The sequence below is a fragment of the Melanerpes formicivorus genome, unplaced genomic scaffold (assembly GCF_026170545.1).
Source record: "Melanerpes formicivorus ecotype bairdi unplaced genomic scaffold, bMelFor1.0.p_v2 SCAF_77, whole genome shotgun sequence".
Taxonomy (NCBI): Eukaryota; Metazoa; Chordata; class Aves; order Piciformes; family Picidae; genus Melanerpes; species Melanerpes formicivorus.
This window is the reverse complement of record NW_027142429.1, coordinates 2,601,144-2,623,907: the sequence shown is the minus strand read 5'-3', so window position 1 is coordinate 2,623,907 and position 22,764 is coordinate 2,601,144. Positions and strand designations below refer to the sequence as shown.

General features: G+C 54.6%; 1 protein-coding gene across 2 annotated transcripts in view; it reads right to left on the bottom strand.

Annotated features, from left to right (window-relative positions):
- LOC137454216 (discoidin domain-containing receptor 2-like) overlaps nt 1-21,897 on the bottom strand; it is a 92,572-nt gene extending 70,675 nt beyond the window's left edge. Inside the window, exon 1 of one of the 2 annotated variants that reach the window (XM_068164186.1) lies at nt 21,812-21,897. The gene's annotated coding sequence lies outside the window, so the exon portion shown is untranslated. Of the gene's footprint in view, nt 1-12,298; nt 12,359-21,811 lie in introns of those variants that run through there. The other variant, XM_068164188.1, reaches the window with a different exon arrangement.
- Nucleotides 21,898-22,764: the final 867 nt, after the last annotated feature.

Genomic DNA, 22,764 nt, shown 5'->3' with positions numbered 1-22,764 from the left:
CCCTTCCTGCTTGGGAAGCCACACTCCAGAGGGTGTTAGTGCTTCAGGTAACACTTGCAAGGTGCTCTCTTGTGAGAGCAGAGGAGTCTGCCTCTCACAGTGCTGCACAGGGACCAAGCTGGACAGCCACACAATGGTTTGGGTGGGAAAGGACCTTTAAAGGGTCCCAACCCTATTGCAGTCAGCTGGGATATCTGCAACTAGAGCAGGTTGCTCAGAGCTCCAAACAACCTGACCTGGAATGGCTCTAAGGATAGGGCATCCCTCACCTCTCTGGGCAACCTGGGACAGGCTCTCATCACCCTCCATGTCAAACCTCTCTTCCTTCTCTCTGGTCTGGATCTCCCTTTTAGTTTCAGACCATCACCACTGCCCTGTCACAACAGGCCCTGCTAAAAACTGTCCCCAGCGTTCTGCTCAGCCCCTTCAAGCGCAGAAAAGCCACCAGAAGGTCTCCCTGGAGCCTTCTCTTCTCCAGGCTGAACAACCCCAACTCTCTCAGACTGGCTCCATGGGCAGAGGGCTTCCAGCCCCCAGATCATTTTTGTGCCCTCCTCTAGACCTAGCCCAACAGGCCTTTCTTTGGGTATTCTGGGACCAAAACAATTGTCCCTCACTTTGAAGGACCCAGGGTAGTTTGTGGCAGAAGGTACCCCTGGACATCCAGGAGGGACACCAATAAAAGCAAAGCAGATGCAGACTGTCTAGAGCAAGGTCCCCATTTTCCCACAGCACCAGGAGGAGCAACAGCCCAACTCACAACCAGCTCTGAGGAGCTCCTTTGCCCTGGGGAAGGACTCTGCTGTGGAAGCACAAAGCACTGCCAGCAAACTGCTGATCTTGCAGTTGGCCTCACTCTTCCCTTCGGCAAGGCAAAGGGCTCCCTGCAGGATGCCCTCTGAAATGTAACTTGATCCCATGGTATACACTCACTAATCAATCTAGGGATAAAGCCCAGCACAAACCAGGCCTCTTCTTTTCACTGGAAGGAGCCCAAATATGCACAAGAACAGATCCCACTCCCAGCCACGGGGAGCCAGAGTGCTTCAGAGAGGTTTGCATCTCCCACTGCAGAGGGAGCATTCTTCTGCCATCCCATCATCAGGTCTCCAATCATGCTTTTGAGAGACTTCCTAATGACCTCACAGCAGCACATGTGACCACTAAGTCATCTTCTCAAAGGACCAGGAATAACATCAACAGCCCCTGTTTTGGTTGTGCACAGAGCAGCTTTCTGCAGCAGGAGCAGGTCTGCGAAGAGCGAAGGAGCAGCTCGGGCCGGGGCTGGCGGCTGGCAGCCTCTCCAGCAGATGCTGTTTGGCTTCAGACAAGATCACTCACAGAATGGCTCAGGTTGGAAGGGACCTTAAAGATCATCTACTCCAACTGCCCTGCCATGGGCAGGGACATCCCCCACCAGCCCAGCTTGCTCAAGGCCTCATCCAGCCTGGCCTTCAACACCCCCAAGGAGGAGGCAGCCACAGCCTCCCTGGGCAGCCTGTGCCAGAGTCTCACCACCCTCACACTGAAGAACTTATTCCTCAGCTCCAGTCTGACCCTGCTCTGCCTCAGCTTCAAGCCATTCCCCCTTGGCCTGTCTCCATACACCCCCAGGAAAAGTCTCTCTCTCTGCAGCTTTCCTGTAGGATCCCTTTGGGTATTGGAAGGCAGCTCTAAAGTCTATCCAGAGTCTACTCCAGGCTCAACATCCCCCAGCTCCCTCAGCCTGTCCTCAGAGCAGAGCTGCTCCAGCCCTTGGATCATCTCTGTGGCCTCCTCTGGACTCACTCCAGCAGCTCTGGGTCCTTCTCAGGACACCACAACTGGAGGCAGGGTTGGAGGTGAGGTCTCAGCAGAGCACAGCCAAGGGGCAGAATCCCCTCTCCTGCCCTGCTGCCCACCCTGCTCTGGCTGCAGCCAGCACACAGCTGCCTGAGGGCTGCAGGAGGCACTGCTGGCTCCTGGGGAGCTGCTCAGCACCCAACACCCCCAAGGCTTTTTATTCAGGGCTGCTCTCAACCCCCTCTGCACCCAGCCTGGATTTGTGCCTGGGGCTGGCCCAACCCAGATGCAGGACCTTGCCCTCTGACTGGCTGAACCTCATGCAGTCCAATTAAGAGATGAAGACTCACCAGCAGATACTAAATTCCACACAAATTTAGCCACAGAAACTTGTTTATCCCAGTGCAGGGCAATTTGGCTGCTTTTCAGGCATCTCTATTGTATCACGAGCCCCAGAAGTATGCCAAAAGCTTTCTAAGAAGAGATAAGAGGTGGTCTCACAGCACAGAAAATTATGAGTTGAAGGTTTTTTTCCAACAAGCTTAAAAGCCCTTCCCCCCCCCCCCCTTTCCAGTGCTTAAAAATAACCTCCTGTGCTGAGCAGCAAGGCAGAGACTTAAAATTCACCTAAGGGGTGGGTGTAAGGAAGATGGCACCAGACTCTTCTCAGTGCTCCCCAGAGACAGGACAAGCGGTAATGGGCATGACCTTGAACATAGGAAGTTCCACCTAAACATGAGAGGAACTCTGAGGGTGGCAGAGAGCTGAAAGAGGCTGCCCAGAGTGGTGGTGAAGTCTCTGGAGACTTTCAAGCCTGGATGTGTTCCTGTGTGACCTGCCCCAGGTGATCCACTGAAGGAGTTGGGGCTGTTCAGTCTGGAGAAGAGAAGGCTCCCAGGTGACCTCATTGTGGCCTTCCAGGATCTGAAGGGGGCCTACAGGAAGGCTGGGGAGGGACTGCTCAGGATCTCAGGCAGTGATAGGACTAGGGGGAATGGAATGAAGCTGGAGGTGGTGAGATTGAGGCTGGAGGGGAGGAGGAAGTTCTTCCCCATGAGAGTGGTGAAGCCCTGGAATGGGTTGTCCAGGGAGGTGGTTGGGGCCCTGTCCCTGGAGGTGTTTAAGCCCAGGCTGGATGAGGCTCTGGCCAGCCTGATCTAGTGTGGGGTGTCCCTGCCCATGGCAGGGGGGTTGGGACTGGCTGATCCTTGTGGTCCCTTCCAACCCTGACTGATACTATGATACTGATACTATGATCCTGCTCTGGCAGAGGGGTTGGACTCACTCTTCAGAGGTCCCTTCCAAGTCCTCTCTATTCTGTGATTCTGTGACTTGGTTCCCACTGAAACTGGGAAATTTGCTGCCCCAGAGCTGCTCTCTGATCAGGTGGCTCTGGGAGAACTAAAGGAATGGACCCTGATGGGCATGGTGCTGCTAAGGTGATGGCAACCAGAGTGATGGCCTTGAACACCTGAGTAGATTGCCCACTCTGTACCAAGCACAAGGCTCTTGCAGAAGAACAGCTACAAAATCCCACTGTAGAAATGAATGCCACCAGAGACAGGCACCAGAGGTGTGGTGAGAGGCCAGAGAGGTGCCCCAGTTCCCAACAGTAAGATGGGAACCTGTCTGAGTGAGAACAGGGCAAACACCAATTGCAACAGCTCCTAAAAGCTTTTCTGCCAGGCACCTACCAGCACAACAGCAACACCACCAGACCACTCCTTCCTCTCCAGCAGTTCTGTGGTCCTTGTACTCCTTCCCTTCCAGTCACTGGCCCAGCCCAGCTATGGCAAGACCTCAAGACCTTTACCTGTCTTCATCCAACAAGGCCAAGGTGTGGTGCAGTGATCCCTATGCCTCATGGCAGAGAGGACCAAGACATCACCTGAGCAGTCTCTGGCTAAGCAGGGACAAGAGCAGCACCACACAGTCCCACCAGGGAGGCTGTACAACACTCAAGCTTTTTATCCTTTCACTGACAGGTGGTGAAAGCCAGCTCCTGCCTTCAGCTTCCCAGGAGCTCTTGATGCAAGACAGAAGCCTGCTGTAGAAGTGCTTTGTTTACACCCTACAGCCCTCTCCTGTCCTTCCCATAGCTCAGAACACATTCACTCCCACCCCAGCTGCAACATCTGCTCAGCCTGGCTCTGCTACCATCATCCTCCCACTGCAGAAATCCACTGTCAGCTCCAAACCTGGGCAAAGAGGGGGGAGGGGCAAAGCTTGGCAGGGTAAGTTTGGGACAGTGTGTGACACCCTCCAGGAAATACTGACAAAACACCCTTACAGGCTGCTGGCCAGAGCTGTCCTGCAGGGTAACAAAGGCTCAGAGATGACAAGATAGCACATGTGGTGGCATAACAGGGACAGACCCTCCCCTAAGAGAAAAGAGGGCATGAAGGGAGCACTCATCTTCCACCACACACCTCTCCTTCCATGCTGAGGACACCTTCCCTGCTCTGAAGATAGATGAGAGTCCTCAAGTGGGCAAACACCACAGTGATATGGTAGCTCCTTGGGCCCTCAGTCGCTGCCTGAGCCACCAGAACGAGCATGACCTCTGGTCCAGCCATGGGACAGATACATCCATCTGCATCAGGAACAGTGTGGCCAGCAGGAGCAGGGAGGTCATTCTGCCCCTGTACACTGCACTGCTCAGGCCACACCTCAAGTACTGTGTCCAGTTCTGGGCCCCTCAGTTTAGGAAGGAGGTTGACTTGCTGGAAGGTGTCCAGAGAAGGGCAACAAAGCTGGGGAGAGGTTTGGAACACAGCCCTGCGAGGAGAGGCTGAGGGAGCTGGGGTTGCTTAGCCTGGAGAAGAGGAGGCTCAGAGGTGACCTTATTGCTCTCTACAACTACCTGAAGGAAGGTTGTAGCCAGGTGGGGGTTGGTCTCTTCTCCCAGGCCCCCAGCACCAGAACAAGAGGACACAGTCTCAGGCTGCGCCAGGGGAGGTTCAGGCTGGAGGTCAGGAGGAAGTTTTACACAGAGAGTGATTGCCCACTGGAATGTGCTGCCTGGGGAGGTGGTGGAGTCGCCATCACTGGAGGTGTTCAGGAGGAGACTTGACAGGGTGCTTGGTGCCATGGGTTAGTTGATTAGGTGGTGTTGGATGATAGGTTGGACACAATGATCTTGAAGGTCTCTTCCAACCTGGTTTATTCTATTCTATTCTATCCTCATGCCCCCAAGAGACAGAGTCCTGCAGCTCAGCCAAGCAGCTTGTTTCTGGCTGTACAGGCAGCTGCTCAGGGAAACCCTGTCCTACTGGCACCCAGAAGTAGATGAGGCCTCAGCACCATTTTGTCACCACAGCTCCCTCACCCAGAGATGGAATGGCTGAGGAGTTGGCAGTAGAGGAATGCTGACACTTCACCAGCCTCAAAACCTTAATACTACCAGGAAATATCCTCCCCCATTGGCCCTGGGTCTAAGCAACATGGTCACAGATTGCATCAGGATGGAAGGGACCCTCAAAGGTCATCTCGTCCAACCCCTCTGCAGGCAGCAGGGACACCTCCAACCAGATCAGGCTGCCCAGGGCCACCTCAAGTCTGATCTTGAATGTCTGCAGACACAGTGCCTCAACCACATTTCTGGGCAACCTGTTCCAGTATTTCCCCAGCCTCACTGTGCAGAACTTCCTCCTGATGTCCAACCCAAATCTGCCCTGCTCCAGCTTCAAACCATTGCCCCTCGGCCTATCACTACATAGTTCTCAGCTGCTGCCTCAAAAAGAGAGAGGAGAGAGGAAAGAAGTGCTCACAGCCCAGGGCAGAACAAGTGGAATGAGATCAGTTTAGCTTGAGCTGTGGTAATGATGAAGCCCCAGCAAACACAACAGCCAGACCAGAAGTAAACTCCTGGCAGGGAGCCGCGCTCGCAAGGACACACTTGTAAACACTCTCCCTGGCCATCCCTGCTGACCCAGCTGTGAGGAAGGGGCAGAGAAAACCATTATGTGCAAACAGACATCCCTCCCTGTCCCTGGACACCAGGACCAGCCCAAGCACAACATCTCCAGCCTCTCTCTGCCTTGCTCTTATCTGCACAATGAGCCAAGTACCATTTTGTGTCCTCCAACAGCAAGTGCTGCAGCTGAGGATCGCTGCCGCTCCGAGCAGGGCTCAGCTCCCACGAGCCAGTGAGCCTCTGCTCTGGGCTTCTGCCCTCTGATAATCCCTGGAAGCAGGGCCAATGGCATCCTGGCCTGCATCAGGAACAGTGTGGCCAGCAGGAGCAGGGAGGTCATTCTGCCCCTGTACACTGCACTGCTCAGGCCACACCTTGAGTCCTGTGTCCAGTTCTGGGCTCCTCAGGTTAGGAAGGAGGTTGACTTGCTGGAGCGTGTCTAGAGAAGGGCAACAAAGTTGGTGAGGGGCTTGGAGCACAGCCCTGTGAGGAGAGGCTGAGGGAGCTGGGGTTGCTTAGCCTGGAGAAGAGGAGACTCAGGGGTGACCTTATTGCTGTCTACAACTACCTGAAGGGAGGTTGTAGACAGGCAGAGGTTGGTCTCTTCTCCCAGGCCCCCAGCACCAGAACAAGAGGACACAGTCTCAGGCTGCACCAGGGGAGGTTCAGGCTGGAGGTCAGGAGGAAGTTTTACACAGAGAGAGTGATTGCCCATTGGGATGGGCTGCTTGGGGAGGTGGTGGAGTCCCCATCACTGGAGGTGTTCAGGAGGAGACTTGACAGGGTGCTTGGTGCCATGGGTTAGTTGATCAGATGGTGTTGGATGATAGGTTGGACACGATGATCTTGAAGGTCTCTTCCAACCTGGTTTATTCTATTCTATTCTATTCAGTTGATACATTCAGCAAGCAGAAGGCCTTTCTCAAAGCTGACCTTTCTCCTTGAAGCACTACACAGTACCTAATGTCCTGAGCATTGTCCTTCAGGTGCTGCTTCCCCACACTGCTGCAGCGGAGCAGCTCTTTGGGCCTTCCATCCCTGCAGTGAGTTCAGAGCATGGAAGGACATGCAGGGAGAATTCTGACAAGCAGCTGCACAGGTCCCAGGCCTGCTGGGGACAAAACTCTGCTACCTCACCTGCAGTCCTACCTCCCTAGGTCTGCTCCTCACTCCCAGGGGTTTCCCAGGTGGATCTGTGTTGGCATATCTCACTTCAATAACAAGGACCAGAGAAGATCACTCTCTGAGCATCAGTTCTAACTCCAGCTTAGAGAAAAGCTTCCTTCAGTGGAGGCTTTATTCCAGAGAGACAGAGAGTAAGCAGAAAGCCAAAGCAAACCACAAGCACTGGCAATGGGGGCAAAGAGCACACAGGGAGGGTGAGATTCAGCACCAGCTGTTTGCTTTTTCCAGTAAGGGACACAAACCAAAGAGGCAGAGCTCAGCTCATGGCAGTGATGCCATTGCAGCTCCCCTGCCTGCCACACACAAAGACAGAGCCCTGCAAAAACAAGAGGTGCAGGGAAGAATGGGTGGTAAAACAAGAGCTGTCAGCCAAAGTCAGCCCCTAGCTGACATCCCTGAAGTCAGGGACAGTACAGCTGTCGCTCCAGGACCCTCCAGCCATCCAACCCCAACCCTGACCTCTGCACTTTGGTCCAGCACTAGCAGCAGAGAGCAGCTGAGAGCAGTGGCCCCACATTTCTGTGATTCCTCAGCAAGGACAATCACCTCCAAGCAAGCAGAGCCTGCAGAAGCCCACACTGCCTATCCTCTTCACTGGCTCTGGTATGAAACAAAAGGCAGAAGAGGCAGGAGCCTGCCCTGGGGTGTGCAGCTCAGATGAGCAGATAGCAAAGGGCTGCTCTGCACAGCATGATTGAGAATTCATAATCCACCCAAGGACACTGCTGCTGGCTCCACACCACCAGGCTCCTCTGACCCAAGAGCTGGTTTGCTCTCTAGCAGGAATACAGCACAGAGCAGGGCTCAGCAAGAGCAGAGGGCTGGAGCACCTCTCCTATGAAGACAGCCTGAGAGAGTTGGGGCTGTTCAGTCTGGAGAAGAAAAGGCTCCCAGGAGACCTTATTGTGGCCTTCCAGGATCTGAAGGGGGCTACAGGAAAGCTGGGGAGGGAGTTTTGAGGGTATTAGGAAGTGATAGGACTGGGGGGGATGGAGCAAAACTAGAAATGGGTAGGTTGAGCTTGGATGTTAGGAAAAAGTTGTTCCCCATGAGGGTGGTGAGAGCCTGGCACAGGTTGCCCAGGGAGGCGGTGGAAGCCTCATCCCTGGAGGTGTTTGCAGCCAGGCTGGATGTGGCTGTGAGCAGCCTGAGGCAGTCTGAGGTGTCCCTGCCCATGGCAGGGGGGTTGGAACTGGCTGAGCCTTGAGGTCCCTTCCAACCCTGACAATTCTATGATTCTATGACCAGCCCACTGGAGCTCTCATTTCCAGGACCAGTGAAGCATGCTCATCACTTCTGAATCTCCCCATTACACCAGGGGATGCAGCCAGACTGCAGTCTAGCAATGAGGCCTTGGCTAGGGAAACTTCCACCTCTTCAGCATCTTGGCAGTTTCCCTTCCAAGCAAGGCCTCCTGGCCTAAGTAAGCACAAGGGTGTTGCAATCTGCAGTTCTGCCTGAAGAAATCCAGCCCAGCCCAGCTGCAGCAGCAGGCCTCTGCTCTGGCCTGCCTGTGTGCCATTCACAGCCACCCACTGCCTGCAGAAGCTTGGGCCATGTCTGAAGGTCAGTGACCAGATGCAGAGAGCTGTTCTGCTTCCACCAATGCTCAGGGCCATAGAATGGCATCATTGGGTTAGGGTGGAAAAGTCCTTTAAGATCAGAGTCCAGCCAGTAATCCAACACCACCAAGTCTGCTGCTCAGCTGTGGCCCTCAGCACCACATCTACACAGCCTGTAAACCCCTCCAGGGATAGCAGCTCAACCATGATGGACACCTCAGATGTGCACTCCAACAGACACACTCATTTCATGACCTGCTCTCTCTCCTGAAGTAAATGCAGCAGACCCTGGGGAAAAGCCTCTCCTGCCTCTGGGAAGGGCTAAGGAGGGCACAGAAAAGGCAGCCCCAAGCCTTGTGTCTGTGTGGGCACACAGCTGGCCACACAGCTGGCCACACGTTGTCAGGGTGAAGGATGCTCACAGTGCTCATCCTGCACCTCCTGACAATATCAGGGCAAACACCATGGCTAATAGCAAGGGGGAAACACCCAAGCACTCATTCCAGCAGTGGGACACGTCCTACAAGCACTGCTTCACCTGTAATACTCCAGCAGACAGGGGAAAACCCAACAGATCTAACAGGATCCCTTCCTCCTCCTGCAGGAACAGCACCAGGCCTGCTCATATTTCCCATACTAGCACGGAAAAGGCAGCAGGAGTCAGATACATTACAGGTTACATCAGCCCTGCTGGGACCCTTCCTAACCATTCACTTGAATGTTTTGAAACCTGCAGGATGAGGTAATGCAAACCTGAATGCAAAACCCATGCTGAGAGGTGATTCACTAGGTACAACTCTCAGGCAACAGCAAAACCAAGCACGGTGCACTGCTCCATCCCCAGCCAGGCTCAAGGCTTGGCCAGACAAAGCTATGGCTGAGGCCATCACATGCTGGAGACAGCCCTGCTTCAAGCAGGGGCTCAAGCTGAAGACCTCCAGATGTCCTTTCCAGTCAGTGTTTCCATCATGCTGTGACAGCAAAGGAGAAGAGGCAGAATAATTATAGAACAGATTCAGAGGATGGCTTAGCTTGGGAGGGACCTCTAAGATCATCCAGGTCCAAACACCCTGCCCACTAGCCCAGCTTGCTCAAGGCCTCATCCAGCCTGGCTTGAACACCTCCAGGCAGGAGGCAGCCACAGCCTCCCTGGGCAACCTGTTCCAGTGTCTCCCCACCCTCACTCTCAACAATTTCTTCCTCCTCTCCAGTGTCAATCTCTCCTCTCCCAGTTCAAAGCCATTGTACCTTGTCCTGGCACTCCCAACCCTTGTCAAAAGTCCCTCCCCAGCTCTCCTGGAGCCCTTCAGGTACTGGAAGGTCATAGAATCATAGAATCAATGAGGTTGGAAGAGACCTCAAGGATCTCCCTGGAGCCTTCTCTTCTCCAGGCTGGGCAGCCCCAGGTCTCCCAGCCTGTCCCCACAGAGGAGGCTCTCCAGCCCTCTGTTATTGCCAACAGTTTTAGGAAAGACATGAGCTGAGTTTCTCTGCAGAGATCTTTCTAGACTCTTTTCAAAGTTTGGTTACCAAAGATGTCAGCACCAACCCAGTCAGGGCGAATTCTGTAGCTGGCAGGGCTACTGCAGTACCAGTATCCAGGCCTTGATGTATTGCACAAGTCTCCAGCAGGGTCAGTGCACTGCATCAGACTGCCCTTGCACAAATGAACACCCACCATAGGAGACCTCTTCTTGGCACTAACCTTCAGCTCTGTGTTCAAATACAAAAGCTTGCCATGATTCCAAGAATCCTCATTCAAAGCAAGACAGCCAACAGCTCTCAAGACATTAGAAGCAACCAGAAAACTCATTTCCCACTCTCAAGTCTTCACTCTAGGGAGGTCTCAGAAGCAATGCTGCTATTTGGTGTCCTTCCAGAGCTAGGAGGAGGCCAAAAAATGCCTTAGCAGAGACTGAGCCACTGGTGGGTTGAGCCCTTGGGAAAGAGGCAGCATGAGGTGCTGTCTGGAGAGCAATGGGGAAGCAGCAGCAGGCACTGAAATGCACCTGGGTCCTTGGACACCAGAGAAACTGCCACCAGCACCATTCCTCCCATGGTGCTGCCTGGATTGAGGGAGTGCTGCCTGGGTTGACCCAGGGGACGCCCACAGGGGCAGCAAAGCTCATTTCCTCAGAGCAAAGCCCCATCCAGGTCATCCCAAAGCCTGAGAGGAAATAAAGCAGACTGCTCCTTAGCAAGCTGGTGTCAAAGTGATGGAAAGGGGAAGGTCATTTTCTGGAGCTGGGTTATTTGAGCAACAGCCCTCACAGTCCCAATGCAAAACACGTGCACTTCCCAACACACTCCACCAGAGGAGCTTGCAGCCTTGGGAGCCTGGTGGCCAGGGAAACAGCCAGGGAGCTCAGTGCATGGCAAGCTCTGCTGCTGTGCTCTCCTCAGCAGCTGAATCACAGCACGCACGGCCAACAGCTCAGCCCAAACAATGCCATGGCACAGGAGGCTCACACTGCCCCTGCTCTCACCAGGCCTCCTCAGCTCAGCTCCAGCACAGACACAGAGAGCAGGGAGAAGGGACTTCCCAGGGTCTCAGGCAGTGATAGGACTAGGGGGAATGGAATGAAGCTGGAGGTGGGGAGATTGAGGCTGGAGGGGAGGAGGAAGTTCCTCCCCATGAGAGTGGTGAAGCCCTGGAATGGGCTGTCCAGGGAGGTGGTTGAGGCCCTGTCCCTGGAGGTGTTAAGCCCAGGCTGGATGATTCTCTGGCCAGCCTGATCTAGTGTGGGGTGTCCCTGCCCATGGCAGGGGGGTTGGAACTGGCTGATCCTTGTGGTCCCTTCCAACCCTGACTGATACTGTGATCACATTACGCAGCCTGGAGCGGTGAGAGCTGGTCAGGAACAGCAGAACCAGAAGAGCAGGCACTGCAGGCTCTGACATTTCCACTCAGGCCCATGCTGGTGGCTCCTGTAGCTATTTCTGCTACAGGATATTTTTATTTACTTTCCTTTATTTGGTGACAGGCAGAAACAAAGGAGCCCAAGTGAAACAACACAGCTGGACAACCAAACCTGCCACCTGGCTGCTTCAGCTCTCCCATAAGAAGGCAACACACAAAATCACTGACACCCTTCTCCCACCTCACCAGAGCAGCAAAACACACCCAGATCTTCATGGTGCAAAGGGGAAGAGCTGCCAATGCCCTGTGCTGTGCAGGCTCAGTCCTGTAGCTGCTTGTTCTGCAGCAGCTCTTCGTTACTGAGGGGTGGAACACTTTCACACCTTAAATGCTATTCCCAGAGAAACTGAGCTAAACTTCTCATTTGCACTGTATAAATTCAAGCTGGTTGGAAGAAAATACCCCACCCTATTCTCCTGGCCTCCAGACTGCAGCTGGCAGACTCAGGACACAGAACAGTCCTGGGGAAGCAACACAACTGTTTACTTGGTTTGTCTGTCCCTCCCCCTCGTCCTCTCACCCTCTCTCATCCACAGTTTCCCCCCCCCTCCACTCCCCCCAGCAGGGATGAGTTGATCATCTCTTGACAGGAGCTGACTTGTTTCAGGTTTATCAGGCCCAGGAGCTCTGCACTGCAGAGCTTTGCAGACAGATTTGGGCATAGTACCCAAGCAGCAAGAGGAAAGTCAAATCAGGTCAGGAGAGCATCATCCACGCTGGGAGCCCTTCCAAGCAAACACCCAGAGAGCTGCTGCACTAGGAGCAGACAGGCCCCAAATCCAAAGTTTGGACCAGCTCCACCCAGTTTAATTCCTTGCTCATGCATTCTGCAAGCATTAGTTCTGAGTGGGCTGGTGCTCTAACAGCTCCACACTCGAAGCTTCACGGACAAAACAAGGTTGAGGCAACGCTCCTCAGGGTACAGATCATCACCTCCCGCTCATGACGATCATCAGCCAGTCTCCAGGGGGCAGATGGCCATGGACAGACCCAGCAGGATTCCAGCCAGGAGCAGGGAGCAGCATGAAGGATGAAACAGTTGAGCTGCTACAAAAAACACAGAATCACAGGATGTTAGAGGTTGGAAGGGACCTCCAGAGATCAGTGAGTCCAACCCCCCTGCCAGAGCAGGGTCACCTAGGGTAGTGTGCACAGGAATGTGTCCAGATGGGTCTTTGGAAGTCTCCAGAGGAGGAGACTCCACAACCTCTCTGGGCAGCCTGCTCCAGGCCTCCAGCACCCTCCCTGTAAAGAAGGTGCTGCTCATGTTGAGGCAAAACCTTCTCTGTTTCAGTTTGTCTCCATTGTTCCTTATTCCTGTGCACCACCCAAAAGAGCTTGGCCCCCTCCACTTGCCCCCCACCCCTCAGCTATTGATAGACATTGATCAAATCCCTCTCAGCCTTCTCCAGACTAAACAGCCCCAGGGCTTTCAGTCTCTCTTCACAGGGGAGATGCTCAAGTCCCCTCAGCATCCTCATGGCTCTCTGTTGGACTCTCTAGCAGGTCTCTGTCTTGAACTTGGAAGCCCAAAATCAGACACAGTACTCCAGGTATGGTCTCAGCAGAGCAGAGTGACCTCAGTGCAACCCACCACAGCAAGAAGAGGTTTCTAGCAGCTACTTCCACTACCAGAAGGCTCCTGGGATCATTAACCAGTGAGTAAGGCCATGGAACCCATGCAACTTATGTTCACAACTGCCTTATGTAAGGAATAGCTCAGCAGGCAGACATTTTACCTTGTGCTGTATCACACACTCAGGAGGATGCCAAACAAAGTCTGACAAGGCTGCAAGAGGTGTTTTCTACTTCCACACACTTGACTTTCCACCTCTGTAAAATACCTGTGTGAAGTTCTGCATTGGAAAGAGCTTCTGATAAGCTGCCACAGAGCAGAGATTCTTAAGTGACAGGCAGCATAATGACAGGGGAAAAAAAAATACATCACCAAGACTGTGCTCAGCACTAAGATTCACCTTCAACTGTCTGAGAAAGCAAGCTGAGAGGAGTGAGCCACAGACTGAGACTCCCCTGGGGGCAGCTGAACGTTGATTGCAAAGTGCAAGGTCCTGCATCTGGGTTGGGCCAGCCCCAGGCACAAATCCGGGCTGGGTGCAGAGGGGGTTGAGAGCAGCCCTGAAGAAAAAGCCTTGGCGGTGTTGGGTGCTGAGCAGCTCCCCAGAAGGAGCCAGCAGTGCCTCCTGCAGCCCAGCAGGCAGCTGTGTGCTGGGCTGCAGCCAGAGCAGGGTGGGCAGCAGAGGGGATCCTGCCCCTGGGCTCTGCTCTTCTCAGACCTCACCTCCAATCCTGCCTCCAGTTCTGGTGTCCCCTGGAGAAGAAGGACCCAGAGCTGCTGGAGTGAGTCCAGAGGAGGCCACAGAGATGATCCAAGGGCTGGAGCAGCTCTGCTCTGAGGACAGGCTGAGGGAGCTGGGGGTGTACAGCCTGGAGAAGAAAACACTCCGGGGGGGGCCTTTCAGCTGCCTTCCAATACCCGAAGGGATCCTGCAGGAAGGCTGCAGAAGGATTTTTGCTAAGGGTATCTAGAGACAGGACAAGGGGGAATGGCTTGAAGCTGAGGCAGAGCAGGGTTAGACTGGAGCTGAGGAAGAGGTTCTTCAGTAGAAGGCCTTGAGCATCCAAGTCTAGTTGAGAGGCATCCCTGCCCGTGGCAGGGTGGTTAGAGTAGATGGTCTCTAAGATCCCTTCCAACCTTAGGCCTCCTGTCATTCTCTGATGTGCAGTGGTAGGAGGCTCTAACACATCTTGCTTTATGTGTTTCTGCCTTCAAGTTGGTAGATTTTTTCAGTTTAGGAGCCCAGTCTCACTGCAATTTTTACTTACAAGAGCCATCAGAACAAGTGGCTTCTTGGCTCCTACTTCCATAATCAGTATAAATCACACACACACACCCCTCTGGTTTTGCCTCTCTAATGTCTTCTTCTTGACATTCAATGACTTCATTCTTGAAGTCCTTTTAGGCACAGAGAGGCCCTGGCATCAAGGAGGTGCCTTCCCACCTTGCCTGTGGGAACAGGTCGTCCTGTAAAGCTCTTGGCAACAAAACTCATCAGCTTGTTCCCCTGTGCTGGGTACATAACACCACCTTAAAGCAGCTCTGCTTGATTTCTCACATTCTTCACTGAAGGCTGAGATTGCTTTGGAAGAAGAGGCCTTTCTGCAAAGGACACCTTAACCCAGCTGCCAGAAATGGAGAGCAGTGTCCCCTGTTGAGAGGGACCAGAGCCTGGCAGGATCCTCTGCAGCAGACACATTAGCATCAAGTGTTCCCTGCTCAGAATGTTCTCAAGCATTAACACACACACACAGACACAAGACTATCATCAGCTCTGCATAAATTCCTTTGCTGAAGCCAGCAGAAAAACGGCTGTGGAATTGAGGCAGATGAGAGCCTTCACTCACTTGGGCTTATCCCAACACCACACATACTAAAGAGAGAAACAGAGCTAAGGAGAGATGAAATACTTCCTTGCTGTCTCCTGTTGCTGTCCAAGCAACAGGACCCAGCACTTGAGAGCATCCCTTGGCATTCTTTACCGTCAGAAGGCTCTTGCAGGAGCACAAAGCCACCCTCGGGGCCGGGTGCTTGCGCAGGGGCCGGTGTTTTGTGTGTGCCATGAGGATGCTGGGCATGTGACTTGTGTGTTAAAACTTTCTGGCTCACCAGTCTGAGCTCAGATTCTTTTCCTGCAAAACACACTGCATGATCTCATCTGCAAGCAATCAGCCTGAGAAATCAGCTTGTTAAAGGAAGCTTCTAGGAAAGGAGAGATGCCTCAGGAGAATTTGGGGGGGGCTATATAATTTTAACCAGTTTGTTAAACCCCAGCTGCTCTTCTCCCCATTGGGGTCACACAACCAAGAAACCATTTCTCCACCCACCCACACAACTCCAGACAGCAGGACAGTTGGCCAGCCCCAAGCTGGAGCATCACAACTGCATTCTGAACAGCCTGGAAGCATTCACACTTCACACAGACTCACTCCACGAGCAGGCGCTGGAAGAGCGCAAGAGCAAACTCAGCGCTGCGAGCTGAGCGGCATCCAGAGAGACAAGGCCTGACACAGGCACTGCTGGTGACCTGCATGCACAAGGCAGCATCATCATCTGCACTTCTGCATGTGCATTTCAGCATTTCCCCACCATTGTCTCTTGGACCCTCAGTACACACCCACAGAGAGAAATAAGCAGGACAGCAGGAGCTCTGGAAAGGCGTAAGGGAACAAACAAGCAGCTCCTTGGACGGCCAGCTGTACCCTGAGGCTGCTTAAAGTGACAGAACAGGATTTTACCTGGTGATGCTGCAAGCCCTGTGCTCCTGCCCATGCTACAGGCCTACAAGGCAACATCTTTCCCTTCCCAGTGACAGCCCTGAGGAAGCACAAGCACTGAAGTGCAGGGTTTGATTTCCAGCTTACCCTCACAGCTCGGCTTAGCTGGAGCACCTTACCCATGAGGACAGGTTGGGAGAGCTGGGGCTGTTCAGCATGTTGAAAAAAAGGCTCCAGGGGGACCTTAGAGATGCATTTCAATATCTGAAGGGGACCTACAGGTGGGCTGGTAAGGGACTGTTCAGAAGGGCCTGTGGGGATGGGACAAGGGGCAGTGGTTTGAAACTGGAGCAGGGCAGAGTTAGGTTGGACACCAGGAGGAAGTTCTGCACAGGGGGGCTGGGGAGAGACTGGAACAGGTTGCCCAGGGATGTGGTTGAGGCCCTGTGCCTGGAGACATTCAAGATCAGACTTGAGGGGGCCCTGGGCAGCCTGATCTAGTTGGAGGTGTCCCTGCTGACTGCAGAGGGGTTGGATGAGATGAGCTTTGAGGATCCCTTCTAACCTGATGCACTCTGTGTTCCTTTAGGAGGGGCAGTGTGGTGCCTCTTGTGCCCACCAGCTCAAGTGACACCTGCATTTCCTGAGCTTCCAGAAGGAGCACCCCTCCTGCACCCCAAAGGGGAGGCAGGGAAGAGCTTATCACAATGCAGCCTTTCTACACTTTCTTCCACACAAGCTGTTGCACCCTGCATTAGCTGCTCTCAACAGCATCTCCCTGGCAACCCTTTCTCAGCTGCCCCTAGATGACCATTCAAGCACTCTGAAAGACTTGCCTCAGCATTCTTGCATAGAAATCACTGTTCAGTGCTCCACACAGGAGGGAGGAAAAACAGCTAAGCCTGCCTCTAACAAAAGAGAGCAGGAGGACTGAACCCTTGGCTCTCCCAGCCACGGATTATTCCAAGTGAAGTGATTATTCACCACTTCCAGCACCTATTTTCAGTTCAACTTGCAAAAGTAAGCGTTATGAACTGAAGGGAAGGAAGCGGAGATCAGAGTGGCAAGGCAGCACACATTCATTACCAGAAGAAATAAGTTAACCATGCTGGGTTCTCCCTCAATTGTCAACTTTATAAAGCTATTTTAGATCACCCACACTTCTTGAAGCCACTGTGAGAACCCTTGTGAGGGACTTTGCCCTGCACCAGGTAGGATCACAGGCAGATGAGGTAGATCTGGTTTGGTTAGGGGTGGCACCTTCGAGCTCCACATCCCACTCTGAACCACAGAGGTGTTTAAAGCATTGCCCTAAAAAAGGCTTTTTGCTCTCTTGTCTCTCAAGAAAATGAAACCCACAGGTCAGGCTGGCTGCAAGCATTCATGCTGAACAAAATGTTATGAGAACAAGAAACTTCCTTCCAGCTTTCACTCCTAAATCAGGGCCCTAATTTTACTACATTAAGAGTAGAGACCTCTCCAAACTATGCCTACTCCTAAAAAAATCAAGGTACAGGACAGCTCAGAAGCTTCAAAGCACAAAGGGGGAACAACACCAAGGGCTCAGCTGCTCCCTCCTATGGTGCAGCTTCTCAACCAAATCATGAAGGGGAAGAAAGGGGGAAGAAAAAAATACTGAGAGACTTTCCAGCTCGAGTTCCAACTCCCTTTTAAAAATCAGTTTATAACCACTAAAATAAACACAGTAAGAACAACTGGGAACCTGCAAAAACAGCTGCAGTTGAAGGGCAGCTCAGGCAATGTCTGGCAAAGACCAGCAGAACCAAAGGGCCCAAGGGGGTGGCAGGGCACCTGGGGAATGAGACAGCAAATTTCACCCATGGGCTCATCAAGAAATTGCCTAAAACTGATCCAGCCAGGGCATGCTGGGCAGGAGCTGCTACTCTGTCAGCGCTGCTCGCTGCTGTGGTGGATGTCCGCTCCCTGCTTGGCCTGCCGCTCTCCTGGATTCACAGATTGCATCAGGTTGGAAGGAACTCTCAAAGCTCATCTTGTCCAAACCCCCTGCAGCCAGCAGGGACATATCCAACTAGATCAGGCTGCCCAGGGCCACAGCAAGTCTGACTCTGAGTATCACCAGGGATGGGGCCTCAAGCATATCTCTGGGCAACCTGTTCCAGGATTTCACTGCCCCCGTTGTGAAGAGCTTCTTCCTGATGCCCAACCCAAATCTCCCTTGCTCCAGTTTCTAACCATTGCCCCTGGTCTTATTGCTACAGCCCCTTCCCAGCCTTCCTTCAGATACTGAAATACTGCTACAAGGTCTCCTTGGAGCCTTCTCCAGGCCAAATTCTTTCAGCCTGTCTTCACAGGAGAGGTGCTGCAGGCCTCTCCTCTCCATTTCTCTCTCCTCCTGGATGCCCAGACCTCCTCCATGCTCCCTGTGTTGTCTCATCTCAGCTGAGAGCATGGCAGTGGGCCTGGCTTGCCACTTCTTCCAAGGACATCTAGGTGGTCTCCCCTTCAGCAGGGGCTCTAGGTTATTACTCTGCTACTCAAAAGCCTTCTCAAGGGCACAGACCCTGACTGCAGGAAAGCAGGAAGAAGTTGTACCCCCAGGAAACAACCACCTCAAAGGGAAGAAAGGGCAGGAAAACTGGAACAAGCAGAGGATTCCAAGACAATAGTTCCTCAACATATCAACTACTTCAAAGCCACTCTAGGACTGCAGGCCCCCAGCACAAGGAGGACATGGGACAGTTCCACTGGATCCAGAGGAGGCCACATATATGAGCAGAGGGCTGGAGGAGCTCCCTTGTTGGGACAGGCTAGGAGAGTTGGGGCTGTTCACCCTGGAGAAGGCTATGGGCAAACCTTAGAGCAGCCTTCCACTACCTGAGGGGAGCTACAGGAGAGCTGGGGAGGGACTTCAGACAATGGCTTGCAGTGACAGGACAAGGGGAAATGGACTGAAGCTTGAGAAGGGGAGATTCAGAGTAGATATTGGGAAGAAATTATTTTCAGTGAGGGAGATGAGACACAGGAACAGGTTGTCCAGGGCAGTCATGGATGTTCCCTCCCTGGAGGTGCTGAAGGCCAGGCTGGATGAGGCCTTGAGCACCCTGGGCTGGTGGGAGGTGTCCCTGCCCATGGCAGGGGGGTTGGAACTGGATGATCTCTAAGATCCCTTCCAACCCAAACCACATCAGATGGTACAGAACTGCAGCAGCAAGTAGCACCCCTGAAGAAAAGCCACCCAGAGTCCCATTGCCATTTAACCTTTGGGCTCCAGCCCAGAAAGCTCCCCAGCATTTCCACACTCAGGAAACTTTCTAATGCTTTCTCCTCAACGACTGTTTAAACCTGGAAGACTCAGATCTCCCATTCACTATTATCCAAGGAGCTACCTCAAGCCTTGATAGAAGGCCACATGCTCTGAGCATCATCCTTTGCTACAAAGCTGGCAGTTTGCAAGGACATCCAGTTCTAGTTTTTCTTGGCTCTCCATCCCTCACCACAGACCTGTGCTCTCCATGGCCAGGCTTGTCACTGTGCACAAGAACCAAATGCAGGCAAGATGCTGCCCAGGGAGGTGGAGTCACCGTCCCTGGAGGTGTTCCAGAGGGGATTGGATGTGGCACTTGGTGCCATGGTTTAGTCAGGAGGTCTGTGGTGACAGGTTGGACTTGATGATCTTTGAGGTCTCTTCCAACCTTGGTGATTCTGTGATACTGTGAAATAAAACTCTTCTTGGACTCAAGATGAAAGCTCCTGGGAGAAGCTTGGGGTGGAAAGGGAAGTCACTTAGGCAGCTCCCAGAAGAGGGCCATGAGGATGAGGATGCTGGAGCACCTCTCCTATGAGGACAGACTGAGGGATTTGGGGCTGTTCAGTCTGGAGAGGAGAAGGCTCCCAGGAGACCTTATTGTGGCCTTCCAGGATCTGCAGGGGGCTACAGGAAAGCTGGGGAGGGACTTTTGAGGGTGTCAGGGAGTGATAGGACTGGGGGGGATGGAGCAATACTAGAAATGGGGAGATTGAGATTGGATGTTAGGAAGAAGTTGTTCCCCATGAGGGTGGTGAGAGCCTGGCACAGGTTGCCCAGGGAGGTGGTGGAAGCCTCCTGCCTGGAGGTGTTTGCAGCCAGGCTGGATGTGGCTGTGAGCAACCTGCTGCAGTGTGAGGTGTCCCTGCCCATGGCAGGAGGGTTGGAACTGGCTGAGCCTTGAGATCCCTTCCAACCCTGACAATTCCGTGATTCTAAAAGGACAGAGAGCCACAGCATGGACTGCAGCTGGAAGGTTAAGGTGCTGCAATTCCCAAACTGCAACCTACCACCGTCATAAGGCCACAAATCACTTAATAGCAGCAAAAAGAGTCAAGCACGCCCTCCCTGACATCTCCCCAGGGGATACACACACACACCCCTGGATAATAGATTAAAGCCTCCTTAAAATCCAATTACTTTCCTCAGTTGCACAGCAGAGGCCAGAGCCCGCGGGCTGAGCGCACCACAGGCAGCCCAAGAGCTAATCCACAGGGAGCTCCTCTTGATTCCCACAGCTCCCATCAACCAGACAATCCAGCCCAATGCACGTGGGAGCCTTCCTAATGTTATGGTCCACAGAGAGAAGGCAGGAAAGGCTGATGGAGGAGCAGCGAGGCCTCTGCCCACACACGCTTCTCCTCCTGGCTCCACCACTGCAGAGCTGCTCCTCTGCTTTTGAAAAGAGCTTTTTTTTCCCCTTCCCTTTTCAGTGGAGTCAGTTGAACAGAAAAAGAAGAGCCCAGCACTTTTAGCTGAAGCGTTTTCAAGCTGCTGGTTCATCTTTCAACCTCAAAAGAGGAGAAATAAGTGAAACAAACTCTCAGTCACTCCCTCAGAACATTCTCCCCCTTTCTGCCTCCGAAGTAAAGCAAAGCAAAGCACAGCACAGCACCCCGAGCCTCACTTGATCACTTTTGCTTTCCTCTTCCCCTTTGGCTTACAAGAGTCCATTAGGGAAGCTGACATGAAATAATCTCAGACTCTCCTGTCTTATCTCATCCCAATTCCCATCCCCACCGTTAAACACTCAGAAGCCAGACCAGCCAACGAAACAGAAAGCAGGAAGGGGAAAGCACCAACAAACAAGAAACTGGAATACTGATAATCAACCAGAAAACGATGACAAATCAAAGCTTTAAAAGCAAAGGTTTCCCACAATGGTCTGCTTAAGGGGGTGTGTGTGTGTGGAATTAAATGCTCCTTCGTAAAAGGCAAAAACTCCAAGCAAATGAAACCCATCCGGGTCTAACCCTTGAGGAAAAAACGTATCTCAGGACCTGAGCGTAACTAACACCGCGGTTCTGCACCGTAGCAGCAGAGTTTACTCCCTCCTGCCCCCCTAATCCTACCTGGTGCAGCCCCAACAGCTGCGGGGAGGACCACAAAGAACCTGCCCGAAAGCTGATCCAGCTGCAGGAGGGCGAAAGCCCGAGGCAGAGGCTCGGGGCGCCGGCAGCCGGCCGGGTGCCCGCTCGGGGTCTGCGCCTGATGGCCGGGCAGGGACGACGCAGCCTCACCTGCCACCTGCGGGCCAGTCCCTGAGCGGTGCCGGAGGCTGCTGCTGGCCATGGTAGGCAAAAGGCCTAACAAAGAGAAAGTAACCCCCGGGGGTGCTGCCGGCAGCGCTCGGGAGGGCTCCTCGCCGCGCGTTCCTGCCCTAAAGCACGGCGCTGCCGCGGGCAGCGGCGCGCTGCCGGCTCCCGCTCACACCGCGAGCAGAGCCGCGGGCGCTGAGCGCGGCCAAGCACAACAGCGGCGCCGGAGCCGGGGAGGCTCAGCCGCCCCGCGTCCCACCCACGCCGAGCGGCCCCTGCCCACCGCGGGCACCGGCCGGCAGCCTGGGCCCCACGGACCCCGCGGGGCCCTCCTCGCTCGGACCCCGACACCCCCGGAGGGCCGCCGGCCCCGCCGGCTTTACCGAAAGGGCGGCCCCGAGCTTCTCCCGCACCTGCGCCCGCCCTCGGCAGCCGAACACGGGGCAGAAAAGCGGCGGCCCCGCCGCCCTCAGCCCAGCCCCGCCCCGCGGCGCCTTCGGCCGGGCCCGCGGGCTCCCAGCGGGGCGGAGCCGCCGCCCCGGGCAGCGCCTCTCCCGGTAGCGGCGGCAGCGGCGGGCGGGGTGGGGCCGAGCGCTCCGCGGCGCTTACCTGAGAGCCCAAACGGCGGCGGCGGGCGCGGGCGGACGGCAGCGCTGCAATCACAGCAATTACAGCCCCCTTCCGGCCGCCGGGCGGGCGGGGGCGGGGGCGGCCGCGGCCTCGCCGCTCTTAAAGCGACAGCTCAGCTCTGCGGGGCACCGGGGCGGCGAGGCGAGCGACGGCAGCCTGCCGCGGCGCGGCCCGGCCCGACGGGCGGCATCGCCATGGCAACGCGGCGCGCGGCGGGGCTCGCGGCTCGCCCCGAGCTGGGGCCCGGCGCCGGCCCGGGGCCACCGCGGGGAGCGGCGGCGCTGGCGGGGCGGCCTGCGGTCAGCGGTCTGCGCCGCGTCCCCGTGTGCCTCAGTAACCCTGCCGTGTGCCTCAGTAACCCTGCCGTGTGCCTCAGTAACCCTGCCGTGTCCCCGTGTGCCTCAGGGCTGTGCCTCCACGTCCCTGTGTGTCTTAGTGTCCCGCTGTGTCCCCGTGTGCCTCAGTGTCCCCATATGTCCCTGTGTCCCCCCTGTGCCTCAGGGCTGTGCCTCAGGGCTGTGCCTCCGTGTTCCTGTGTGTCTTAGCATCCCACAGTGTCCCCATGTGTCCCTGTGTCCCCCCTGTGCCTCAGGGCTGTGCCTCCCTGTTCCTGTGTGTCTTAGCATCCCACAGTGTCCCCGTGTGCCTCAGTGTCCCCATTCTGTGATTCTGTGAAACAAAGCTGTGGTATGTCCCCGTGTCCTCAGTGTCCCCATATGACCCTGTGTCCTGCGTGTACCTCAGCGTCCCACCCTGTCCGTGTGTTCTCCGTGTGCCTCAGTGCTCTGCCATGGCCCCAGGTCCCCTGTGTGCCTCAGGGCTGTGCCCCCATGTGCCTCAGGGCTGAGCTATGTCCCCCCCACATACCTCAGGGTTAAGTCATGCCCACCTATGCCTGAGAGCAGGAGCCACGTCCACACGTTCCCAGGTGA